General features: G+C 41.5%; 1 protein-coding gene and 1 long non-coding RNA gene across 2 annotated transcripts in view; both read right to left on the bottom strand.

Moving 5' to 3' along the window:
• LOC146857504 (3-galactosyl-N-acetylglucosaminide 4-alpha-L-fucosyltransferase FUT3-like) overlaps positions 1-13452 on the bottom strand; it is a 391106-nt gene that overhangs the window by 70054 nt on the left and 307600 nt on the right. The gene's annotated exons all lie outside the window — the stretch shown is intronic.
• LOC146857505 (uncharacterized) lies at positions 9717-12660 on the bottom strand. Its single transcript, XR_014979584.1, has 2 exons — positions 11778-12660; positions 9717-10355 (listed from the first exon to the last, which is right to left on the bottom strand). It is a non-coding gene; the product is annotated as an uncharacterized LOC146857505 (long non-coding RNA).

Below are 13452 nucleotides of genomic sequence, written 5' to 3'. Positions count from 1 at the left end.
GCCTTGTTCCCACAAACATAATACACTCCTGGAAAAATTGTATCTTCTCCACCTCTGAAACCCCATCCTGTTGCAATGAAGTATGTATCATGACATTCACTAGTCCCAACAAAATATGTATCATATTGGGATTTCCCTCTTGTAATGCACAGCTTACCCTTCTGTGGTGCATCTAAAGCTAAAGTTGGACTAGCTCCATTTCTCAATTCTTTTCCCATCTCAATGTCCCAAATTGTCTCACTCACTTTATATTTCCCTGCCTTTTCATACATACTCAATCTCCTTTCCTCCACCATGTTCAGGAAAGCTTTCTCCTCTTCTTCCAAACTACAAGTTAAATTATTCTTAAAAATGTAATCTAATGTTAATTCTTCTTTCTCAATAAAAATCTCACCAAAAATGTTAGCTTCTTTAGCTGGATTCAGCTCTTTGTTCATTGGCAAGTGACCAAAAATACTATCTTTGTTAGACATCTTATAATCTATTTTCCCTAACAAATAAAAAACACTACTTAATATACTACAAGAAATTCCATACGTAGCTGGTAAATGGTGATAAGTAACACCCTCTGAAACAGATGCAGGTAATTGCATACAAACGTAGCAATCCCTTACTTCCATTGTTTATAACAACTTTGAAAAAACATTACTAGAAAAATCATTAATTGACCTATCTTTATGCATGTAAGTATTACTAATTCTAGTTGGAACTACTTTTTGCGAATTCTTTTCTACATTTGTCTCATTCTCAGTATGTATTTCAAATGTACCTATTGAAACTCTAAATGTAACTAATAAAGCTAAAATACCCCATAGTAGCATTAATAATCCAGTACAGCAGCAGCACATTCTACACCATCTTCTTAAGAAGGCACATCTACTTTGATTATTCTCTATGTTAGCCATTTTACTACTTTGACCTTGTCTTTTGACTTAGCCTCTACTACTCCACTACTGTAATTTCTCAAACTTTGGATTACTTCAGACAGCTGAGTTTCAGACTTTCTCCTTTTCACTTTTTCCAAGTGATTTCTTCAGTTCACTCAATTTGGATATTCATCACTTTTCACTCCTTCTTCTTCAGCAACATCAAATTGTATCAGATCATCAACAACATCCTGTGCATCTGACTCTTCTCCAATGTCAGTCAGAATAACTTTTAAGATTCCAACAGATTCTTCCTTTTCCTCAACCACTTTTCTCAAGATCCCCTCCGGATTATCTAGAGTCACTGTTTCTTCTTCTCCTTCTTCAGACAGTGCCACATAAGACCATTCCGGTGATCTGTACTTTTGGTTGGGTCTTCTAATTCTCTTTATTTCCTCAGGTTCTCTTGACTCCTTTTGCTCCTTCCTTTTTATTTCGTTTTGACTCGATACTTCATTCACTTGTTCAGCTTTCGATGTATTTCCTCTTATCAGTCTGTATCTCAGCCTCTTTACTCTGTTGTTAGGCCAAAAATCTCCTCTTACGACCTTTTTCGGTCTTATTTCTGTATTATTTCTTTCTCCAATCCAAGTTCTCTTTCTCAGAACTCGACCCTCTGATTTTCCACTTTCACTTTCATCCGATTCTGTTTCAAATGCCTCTTGTTCTTCAGCAGTTTTCTTTCGCTCTTGTTCTTCAGCAGTTTTCTTTCGCTCCACAGTCTTTTTCACCACTATTTGAGACTTCCCTACTTCTTTCCCTCCTCGGGTCTCCGACACGCAATCTTCTTGCTGTCTACTTGTCCCTTCACCTAGCTTATTAGAAGTGTTCCCTACACCTCCTCGGGGGTCTTCCGCAATCTGCCCCTCTCTATCTTCTTCTGACCCTACTTCTTCAGATATAATCTCAAGTGGTTCTTCAATCTCCTCCTCTTCTGATTAAGGAGTAATTTCTGTGGAACTGCTCTTTTCTTTTCTTTTTCCTCCACTGCTTTTTGGAACTTCAGGCTCTCTTTCAGAATCAGATCTCCTTTCTGAAATTCTCAATGGTTCTCTTGAACTTGAAGCCTTTTCTGCTTCTTTTCCTGAACTTTGATTCTTTCTCACTGGTTCTGGGTCTTCATCATCACTGGAATCTGACTCTTCAAAATACTCTCTACCAGTCCCATCCTTTGGGTTTGGAACTCTCAGAGTATGACTCGCATGCACCCAGTTTTTCACACCAGCACACTTCACTGCAGTCGTCGTAGTTAGAATGACTTGTCTTGGTCTTCCCCACCTTGGAACCAAGCAATTTCTTCTTCTGTGAACTTTAATCCTCACCCGGTCTCCTGGACTCAGATCATGAGCTTGCTTCTTCTCAAGTGTAGTAGCTTCTTCTCCAATCTGGTGAAACACAGAATGAACTGCGTCAGCCAGGCCTTTACAGTAATCCAAAATCATGTCATCAGTTATTGTCATCAACTTATTGACAGGTACATATGCATGTCGCATTGCACGTCCCATTATGATTTCGTGCGGACTTAAACCAGTAGTTCTATCTGGAGTAGATCTAATAGTCATTAGCACTAGAGGCAAGACATCTGGCCATTTCATGCCAGTGGCTAAACACATCTTACCAATCCTGTTCTTGATTGTGCCGTTTATCTGCTCAACAACACCAGAAGCCTCTGGTCTGTATGCACAATGTAGCTTCTGCTGTATGCTTAATGCTTCACAAATCAAACTCATGAGTTCATTATAGAAGTGTCCACCTCTATCAGACTCAATCGTTACCGGAAATCCGTACCTAGGAATCAACTCTCTTAACAGTAACTTTGCCACTGTTACTCCATCATTTCTCCTAGTCGGATAGGCCTCAACCCATCTTGAAAACAAACAGACTACCACTAGTACATATCTCAGTCTGTTCACTTGGGGCATTTCAATGAAATCAATCTGCATTCTTGTAAAAGGACCTCCTTCTCTGCCTATTGTTCCCAGACTCACCACTGTCTTCTTCCCAGTGTTAAATTGCTGGCAAATCAAACATCTTTGACAGATACTTTCTGCAATTGCCCTGAACTTTGCATTGTACCAGGTCTGCTTAAAAGACCTAATCATTGAATCCCTTCCCAAATGTCCCTGGCCATGATACATCCTTGCCATTGCTGACAGCATGGAGTTCGGCATTACTGGTCTGCCATCTCTATAGACCCAAACATGGTCTGTCTCTCTTGGGGCACAACCTGCCTTAATCCAATCTTTCTTTTCTTCCTCCTCTGCCTCATCCTGCAACTGTTTCACTTCATCCCATGTCTCTAAGACATTAGTAAACATCACAGAACAAAAAGACATTTCACCCTCTCGTTCCCGATTAATAGATTGGTTATTTTTGGCACAATATTGTGCAATGTCGTTAGCATATCTATTGCCAACTGTCACAAAATCATCTCCTTGTCCATGAGCAGCACATTTCACAACTGCTAATTCTTTAGGCAGCTGTATCGCCTCAAGCAATTTCCCAATCACTTCAGCATTCTTTATTGGAGTCCCACTCGACGTCAAGAAACCTCTTTGTAGCCAAAGTTGGCCAAAGTCATGCACAACTCCAAATCCATACTGACTATCAGTCATCACAGTCGTTCTCAAATCTTTGCCAATTTCACAAGCTTTTGTCAATGCAATTAATTCAGCAACTTGCGCAGATTTCACTCCTTTCAATGATGATGCTTCCATTACTTCTGACACCTTACACACTGCATATGCTGCACTCAGCACACCCTCATCATTCCTCAAGCATGATCCATCCACAAACAACACATGATCACTCTCATGCAAGGGAAGATCCCTTATGTCTGGTCTCGGTTTTGTACAGTAATCAAGCACATCCAAACAATTGTGATCATCTTCTGTTTTCACACCCACATTTTCAATATCCGGCAACAATGTCGCTGGATTCACATTCACACATCTCTCAAGAGTCACATTTGATGCTCCCAGAATGACTTTTTCATATTTAGTCAACCGACTATGTGACGTGTACTGAGTTCTGCTTCTCGTCAAAAGAATTGCCACATTATGAGGTACGAATACCCTTACAGGATATCCCATTATGATTCCCTCACTCTGTTCTAGGCTTCTGCATGTTGCAGCCACAGATTTCAGACAACCTGGTAAACCCACAGCTACACGGTCAAGTGTCGATGAGAAGTACGCAATAGGCCTTCTCAGTAAACCATGCTTCTGAATTAACACTGAAAGTGCACATCCATTTCTCTCACTGCAGTACAATTCAAATTCTTTTTCATAATCTGGCATACCCAAAGCAGGGGCTTCACACATTCTGCTTTTCAGCTCTTCGAATGCTGCCATTTGTTCTCCATCTAGTTCCAAGGGTCTGTCATCTCACTTTTAGTCAGCTTAATCAGTGGCTTTGCTATCAGCGAAAAATTAATTATCCACTGACGACAATAACCCACCATTCCCAGGAACATTCTCACTTCTCTCTGGGTCTTTGGGGCTTTCATTTCCCTGATAATTTTGATCCTGTCATCAGTCACTTTTCTCAGACCTTTCTCAATATTGTGTCCAAGATAATGCACCTCTTTCTTGCAGAATTGCAATTTAGCTGGAGATACTTTTAACCCTCCATCTGCCAGATGATTCAGTAAAGCTATAGTATCTACTTCACAAGCTTCACGTGTCTTTGATGCCACAAGTAGGTCATCAATATACTTCACTAATACTGAGTTTTCAGGCATGATCAAACTCTCCAATGACTTTTTCAATAACTGATTGAATATTGAAGGACTCTCCGTATACCCCTGTGGGATACGACACCATGCTAAGATACGCTGGCCAAATCTAAATGCAAAAATCGGCTGGCTGTCATGATGCAATGGAATTGAAAAGAAAGCATGACACAAATCAATCACTGTATACCACTCAGCATCATGTGGAATCTGATACAAAATCACTGATGGATTTGGCACAATAGGACAACATGCCACCACAATTTGATTAACTTTTCTCAAATCCTGTACGATCCTGAATTTCCCATTAGGCTTCTTTAGCCCCACTATCGGTGAATTACACGGACTACTCAGTAGTTCTCTCAGAACTCCCTGCTGAATCATTTTCTCAATTATAGGAGTTATTCCCTCAATTATTTCTGGTGTCATTTTGTACTGAGGAATGTTAGGATAAGTAATTCCCTCTTTCACTGAAATTTTCACAGGATCTACATTATTCATCAATCCCACATCCTCTCCAGTAAAATCCCAAACTGTCCTTTTCACTGTGTCTCTCAGCTCTTGAGGCAAATCCTCCGGATCAAACACAGCATATGCACCAATTAACTCACTCTCTCTATTTTCTAGAGTAATTCGGTACAAAACATCCTCATCTGGTGTTTCAAAAGCTATTCCATCTGGTGTACAAAAAATTGTACAGTTCATTTTACAGAGTAGATCCCTACCTAACAGGTTCACTGGACTTGTGTCACAAACGATAAATCTGTGCATATCTGAGAATTTCCCTATTTGTACTCTTACTGGTTCAGTAAGACGTGTTCTGATTTGTGTATTGGCTACACCAACTACTTGGATTGCTTCATCCGAGAGAGGAAGATTTCTAATCTCTGTTGACCTGACAGTTGATCTTGTCGCACCTGTGTCTACTAAAAAAGTAACACCTTCTTCATTTATTTTTCCATCCACAAATGGTCCTGCCTTGTCTATTTCTAGAGTTGCACCAAGTATGCACTCTTCCTCCTCTCTTCGGCACCGTCAATAATCACCCTCAGACTCACTCCCTTCATTCTTTAACAGGTACTGTTGTACCTGGTTAGAACGCCTTGGTTTGTTTACCTGCTCATCATTGTAGAATCCCGAATCCGGATTATACTTTTGTGCTCCTCTATTCTGCGGCAAGGGCGGTTTTGGCTCTTGACTCTGCTGTCTCACAACTTTCTGCTGTTGCTGCTGTTGATTATTCCCCTCGTTCTGCACCTGTTGATTTAAGGATTTTCCCTCATTATTCACTAATGGTGGATTGGTACATTCTGATCTCCAATGTCCCAGTTGGCCACAGTTGTGACATGGGAACTTTTTTTTAGCTTCCTCAAGATTCCCCTTTCCTTTCCCTGCATACCTAGGTCTATTCCCTGCATTATTTCCTGCATTATTCGCTTGTTCCACCAACTGTGCTTCCTGTCTTTCCGCAACTTTCACCTGTGCCCACATTGCTTTCTCTTTCAGCTTTCTCTGTTTTGCTTCAATTTCATCACTGAAGTATTTCGCATGTCTCAGAATCTCATCTATTTTCTTACTCTGCCAATCCACAGTATGCTCACGAATTCTTTCACTAATCTCAGGTCTCAGGCCATATACAAATCTGTATACAAAATGACTCAAATCCTTGTCACCCAGGTGTTCATCTCCACTGAATTGTTTAAATGCCAGTATCAGCCTCTCGTAAAAAGCATGAACTGATTCTTTTGCTTCCTGATGTGTTCGATCTATTTTAACCCAGTCTGTTTCTTTTGGAGGTACTTTATTTTTCAGGTATACAATCACCTGCTCATACTTTCTCATTACTTCTGGATCTGGTGCTCCTGTTCTCTGATCTCTTGGATATTCCTCAGTAGGCCAACTCACAACTATTTTACACTCAGCCCACAAGTCTGCTGGAACAATTATATCAAACAGACTATTCAGGTCAATCCACAGCACTTTTGACAATTTCACAAACCTGTCTACCTGCCTGTACCACTCGACGGGCTTTTCTCTCAATCGAGGGAAATCATTCGTAAATGATAAAATATCCTGTCTGGTCCATGGAACATGTACATATCCTCCTCCAGGTATTTCTCTCATAGGATAAGTATCCACTGGTTTTTCCTTTTCTCTCACAGGAAATGCTGAATAAGTCCTATCCCCTGATTCTTCTCCTTTTGTACCATCTATCCTTCCACTTTTCAACATCACCCCATTTTCGCAATAAAGCGATCATCTCTTTAATCTGTCCTGTTCTACCAGTACCATTCAAATTTTCTATGTCTTTGTCTGTGAAATCCATCCTGTAAGACTTTTGCAAAACTTTCACTTTATCAATGTCAACTCCATAGTCATTTGCTATTGCTCTTAATCTGTCATGTGTATTTCTCGCTCTCCAGGTGATATTCTTACACATAAACAATAATTCACCATCATGATGATTTTTTAGAATTTCGGTTGGAACTGTCCCTGCAACAAGCTCTTCTAATTCTACACGTAACCTAGCAACATCAATTGCTTGTGAATCTTTATCCCTCTTTTGAAGAACTTTCATCCATTCATTCAGATCCTCAGCTGTTATTTCAGTAGATTTTCTCACTGGAACCACTTTCTTCTGCGGTTCTAAAATTGGCATCCCTGAACAACTAGCTTCACCAGCATCCAGTCCTGAATTAGTCTCCTCTAATCCTTCATTACATGTGTCATGTCTGAATTTTCCTGCCCTTTTTCCTGAATCTCCTGAAGGACCAGCCAAACTTGTCAATCTATTCCCAACATATGGAATAACCAAACCATTCTCACTCTTCCTCTGCTTATCAAAAACAGGCATAACCGGACCTATGGTTACGGGTACCGTAACAGCGTCTAGATTTTTTGTCAGCTCCTTGATCCTTTCAGTCAGCTCCGTTGTAGTTCTGGCTAATTCTCTCGTATTTTCGCCACTGCTTCTACTCTCTCTCTCCCTGAAAGGATTACCACTTCTTAACTCAGGTGTCACATTTTCTGTCTCAATGATACGATGCGTATCTCTTTTCGGAGAAACAATTGGTGTACTCTCTTCTGGTTCCGGTCTATATGGAGGTGGTCTTTTGTAAATCATGTCATTTAAAACCTCATCCTCATATTCATTAACTCCATATCTTCTCACTTCTGCCTCAGGAACTCTTTCTGCTCCCTCTTCAACTGTTCTCACAGGATATAATCCTTCTGACATACTAGCATCTCGCCATCTCGTCATTCGATCATGATGAGTTTCACGACCATGTCTCCTCCCGAACATATACCTATAGTTGCCTCCAGACCTCTGTTTCTCTCGCTCATGTACTTCCTCTTCCCATTCCACTAAAGCCTCGAACTGTGTCGGCCTTGGTCTTGGGTCAAGACATAACATCTTTTCCCGTAAATTTTTCAACACGGCCAGATTAAATGAACCATGTTCTGGAAATGCTAAAACTCCATCTTCTTTGGTATACCTAACCCAATTCTCCAACCATATACAGGTATGATATCCATATCTCGCAGCCATGAAGGATGCAGGCGTTTTCGATGGAGGTAACAATTCACCTTCTCTCGTTTTAACATCTTTATCCTTGTCGAACCAATTTTTAATCTTTCTGAACAAAGATTTTTTCTTTTTCTCTTCTTGGTAATACATTTTAACGCTTACCAAAACTTTCTAATCCCTTCCATAATACAACTACACAATATGATTTTTCAACCAATAACAGCGCGACTCACACTAACGCACCAATCCTGGAACGTTACGTCACTAGAATAGCTCCACCAATCCTTGCGCGGCTCACACCAACGCACCAATCTCAGCGCGAGCACTATTCTGATCTAATATCCAATCAGAGCGCGGTCTGTTTGACGTCAGCAGTCGCTGCAGTTTCTCGCTCCTGTCTCCTGTCAGTCGTCTACCCCTCCTTTACAAAATTTCTCAGTAGACTTCGTGTCGAATTTCTACAAAATCTATTAGTTACAACATATAAACATCTCCATTGTCTGCTTCGCTAACCAAAGAATAGTAAAGAAAATCTATTTCACAAGAAACCTCTCGTTGACACAGTAGCACATCCCTCTACTCTGCCCTTCTAACATACATTCATTAACTGTTTCCTCTAGGACTTGTCCAAAGAGTCTTACAGTCAACTAAATATACGAACATTCACGCACATTCATACAAGAAAATATAGTACATACACACAGAATCCTGCTTTTCCCGAGAACAGCGAACAATCTGTTCCACTACAGAATTATAACACACATCAACCAAGCAGCTTACTTCTACCCAGTTTCTCAAACAAGCTCAGAGAATACCTATTACTTCTCCCGCGATAAGCTTTAACGGCGAACCTTACGGATCCCTGGGACTTAAAACCAGAGTTTCTCAGATAACCTTCACTACCATCTGCTCTCCTTATATACCAGAAATATCTCTAATAGTAACATACAACAATGTCACTGATTCCGAATCCAGACAATGTGAATTTTCCTGCATACATACAGGACCAACAATCCCGTCTTTCCCGAGAGCAGCATATACTTCCCTCTGCCCTACTACGGAACTGCTACTAGCTCCCAAGTTCCAGAAGCACTACATATAACTCAACATGACGACTCCAACATATAGTATTAGTACATATACCAACATCAATCAATAATCAATAATCAATAAGCTAATGTACAAGCAATCTAATCAGATCAAGACAATCATCAATAACCATCCTCTGCTACCAGGAACTTGATGCAGATTGGGGTGTACAAAATCTCCCTACTTCCACGGATAGAGTAATTTCACAGTTACACGCACATACACTCACCATACACTAGGGCCCATTTCACTAACATACACTCAAATACTCTACCAGCATTGAACCTGTGGAAAGAAACCTTCTAAAACTCCTAAACCCCACATCTACACCGAGGTCGATAAGACCTAGCTATTGCAATTGTCATAATCTAAACAATCTATACATTAATAATCAAATAGAGTACTCAATAATTGACAAGAAATAATCACCAACACCGTATTTAAAATTATGATTCTTTATCTAAAATTAGTCAAAAGAAATTAATCAGAATAAATCATTTTCTCATAATTACCTATTCTAGCTAAATGTCAGAATGGGTCATCAGGACAAGTCTCTCAGTAGAAATCTCCCAAGTCACCGTCCTCACAGCATCGATCCTCACCAACGCAGGTTTGGGAAGAAAATGGCAAAGTGGCAATAACCCTCTCTAGGCTAACAATTTTTATAATATTTTAAACAAAAGAAAGCTACAAAAAGTATTCATCGCATCCGCTGAACCTCTGAGCAAAGCGAGAAGGAAAGGATGTCGCATCGCTACATTTGGAAAATCTCCGCTCAGGAAATTCACAAAAATAAAAAGACAGAACAGGAACCAAAAATAAAAAATGTATCTCTTCACAGTCCACATTTCCTCAGCGATGACACAATGCTCAGAGTTCTTTCTTAACAGTTCCTTTGTCCTCCAAGGCTGTCCAATACAGCTGGAAACCTGCCCAGAACTGCTGCTGTCCTCACGGAAAGTTTTAACCAGGCAAGGACTGTGATCAAATGTGTTCAGCAAGGCCTTCTCATCACAAATTCTCACTCGAGGCCAGGCTGCAAACTGCGGACATTTTTGGTTAGGCCAAAATGGACCATCTTAATTAAAAGAGACAAAAATAACGTTACCACAGCATAGTGATTGAACAGTGTTAACCCCACTAATACCCTTATGTGTATGTAATTATCTAGCTTTAGCAACACAGAAAAGCATTAATTCAAAAGCGTTTCGTGCTTAAAATAAACAGCACTCAGCAACGTTTATTTAATAAAACATGCACATTTATTAATAGCAATACAAAAGCGTTCCCACGTGTCGGTTTTCTTCTCATTAGTATGTTGGTAAGTTTAAACACACACTTACACAAAACAATTAATTATTAATTAATGATTATTAATTGTAATCATGACAAATAGACAAACCAGAGCTTCAAAACCCTATAGATTTCATTTAGAAAATCCTGCTCCAGCAACAGTGCAAGCTGCAGATGCGATACTCACACGTCCACACACTACATTTTCACTGCAACCACTTCTAAAACATGCGTCTCCTCCCACGAGCAATCGTTAAAGAGCCCCCAGCCTGGAACCAACATCCCAGCTCCTAAAGGGTAAGGCATGGAAGATCTACACTCCACTGCTCTTGCTGATCATCTCTCTGTGCCTCTAAATTAGAAGAGCTTCAATGGAATTCTGGTGCGTGTGCAGCATTTTTGATGGGGTTGTTTTATTATTGTTTTGGAAAGTTAGGAGAAGAAGGGGGGTAAGGAAGCACAAACAACGGACAGAAGGAGGCGGGGAAGAAATAACAGACAACTCGTGGCGGGGTGTGGAGACCATTTGGATGAATGAAGCAATGAAGAGGAGGCGCTTGGTGCAATAAAAAGAACAAAGGTGGGGTGAGTTAAAAACAACGGTGGAGAGCCGGTGAGAGGTGTGTTAAAACATCCTGCTGAGAGTACAGGAACCTAGCAGCTGCACCCAGGCGGCATGTAAATACAGACCAGACAGACTGCAGGCAAATGCATTCTTTAGGAGTGTAAGACTAAAATTAAATGAGTGTCCAAGATGATAAGAATCTGTGGGAGGAGCGGCACAGGGGGTCAAGCTGCTGTGCTGAATAAGGGGACCGGGGGAGGAGAGGACAAGCAGGAGTTTTTAAAACATTTTTTATTTATTTAATACAATTTTATATAGCGCGAACATTACCCGAAGGTGTCAGAGCGCTTTACAAAAGAACCAGTTGCGTTACATAAGGACTTTGGATTACATGAGTAACATAAGAGATACAAACAGAAAAAATTGCAAATGTACAAGTTGTAAAGTCACTCAAGGAAGAGATACAAACAGATAAACTCTAAAATCACATAGGAATGGTAGTAAGTACAAAGGTCTACAACATATACTAGTGGTTAGAGATGTAGATATATATATATATATACAAACACACAAATAGCAAATTTACTCAGGATTACATTTTAACAGCGATTAGGCTTGGACAATTATATAGTAAATATTTACAGAGCAGGAAATTCTTGCCATCCTTCAGCCAGGTTCTCAGGTGGTGTTGCATTCAAGGGTGGTGGTCTTGGGTCTGGAGGGGTCCCTGTGTTGGAGATGTCCATAGGGGTAGAAGGCCGGATAGTGGTGGGGGAAGCAGCATGCTGGATCCCCGGGCTGAACTTGAGGTCATGCTGGGCTCCATCTTGTGGATAGAGGAGGGCGCTCAAAGGCAGGCGGAACTGTGCCACGAAGTCAGGTCTCCCGCCTGGCTCAAGCACCCGCAGTGAGGCCCCGGCAGGCCCAGCGTTCCAAAACCGCATATAGGCATTGTTAGCGGTGGGCACCATGTTTAAGTCAGGCAGATCGTGTCTGGGCGCCCCCACTGCACTTCTCAGCCCCCATAATGGGCGTTTTGCCTCCAGGCTGTCCTCGTCACTAAAAGGGGGGCTGCTCGCGCTGGCAATCTGCAAGCTCCTATCAGCAGCAGTCACGAGGCATCAGGCGGGAGCGAACACCAACACAGTCATTCTGCCGCCCGCACCTCCGGATTCCTTGATTTCTCCTCACCGCCCTCCACTGCTATTCCAAATCTGCAGAGGGGACCCTCCTCGCAAGTCGGGGCAGCCGGCGGGCGAGACAGCAAATATTAAATTGAGCCCTGAATGCCGCCGCCATTTTGAGGATCGCGCAACTCCCTTCTTGTGCTCCGAATTTGCCTGATGCCTCAGTTCTGGTACCGCTCACCTTCTCGATCAGGTATCTACTTCATCGCCTGTCTCCCCCTTTCACTCCTCTCCGGTTTAGGGTCGAGAACGCACAGTGAAAGCACTTCGAACAGCTCTTGGGTGCCGGAGCCGAAGTGACTGGCATCCACCCGGCTCCAGCTCCGCCCATCAAGTGTTGTTAGGCATGAGATCGGGTGAGCTACACAAATAAAATGCAGTCGCCAAACACGCATGAGCATCAAAAAAATCTAGTGCCATTAAAGGTGGTGGAAAAGTTCAAAGGGAGTACTTGGTCCAAACTCCACTGATAAGAAAAGAAAGAGGAACATAACAGGAAATAGCATGCTGCAACCAACAGAAAACAAGGAAGACAGAGTGATAAGCAGACTAACTAATTAAAAGTACAAAAGACTTCACAAGCTCAGCCAAGTGATTTGCAGGCGAAACCTAAAAAAGACTTCCAAGCTCAATGTAAGCACTTTGCAGGCAAAACCTAAAAAGCAGAGCTATCCCTCTACAGAAACAGGCTTTGGCTTCAGATGGTACAGCTATTTGTCAGTTAGTACAAATATTACTGGTGCATACTTCTGACAGCAGCAGTATAATTCAGCTGTCATTGAACATGCAGGCTTTGGAAACGCAGAGCTCTCTCTCCAGCACACAATTTGCAAGTCCAGCGGGCATATCTACAAGGAAATGGCGCAGTGCAGCGCTGTGACAAATTTTGCAGTGCTGTGCTGCATCATTTAAAGAATGCAGGGATGTGCAGTATTTACAAGAATATGGCTCACCCCTGTGTTTTCTCTTGCGCTAAAAATGGATGCCTAGCGCCAACAAAGACACCCTTGCGCCATAGTGTTGCAGGGATCATTGTTTAGAAGGTCTACCATCCTGCAAATAAAAAATTAATAATGACAATTTGCTACTTCTATGTTTGCTGCATTCTGCTGTGCCCATAGAAGTAGCAA

This window comes from Triturus cristatus, chromosome 3_2 (assembly GCF_964204655.1).
Source record: "Triturus cristatus chromosome 3_2, aTriCri1.1, whole genome shotgun sequence".
NCBI classification, from domain to species: domain Eukaryota; kingdom Metazoa; phylum Chordata; class Amphibia; order Caudata; family Salamandridae; genus Triturus; species Triturus cristatus.
The sequence above is the reverse complement of the archived record's forward strand: the minus strand, read 5'-3'. Positions and strand labels throughout refer to the sequence as shown.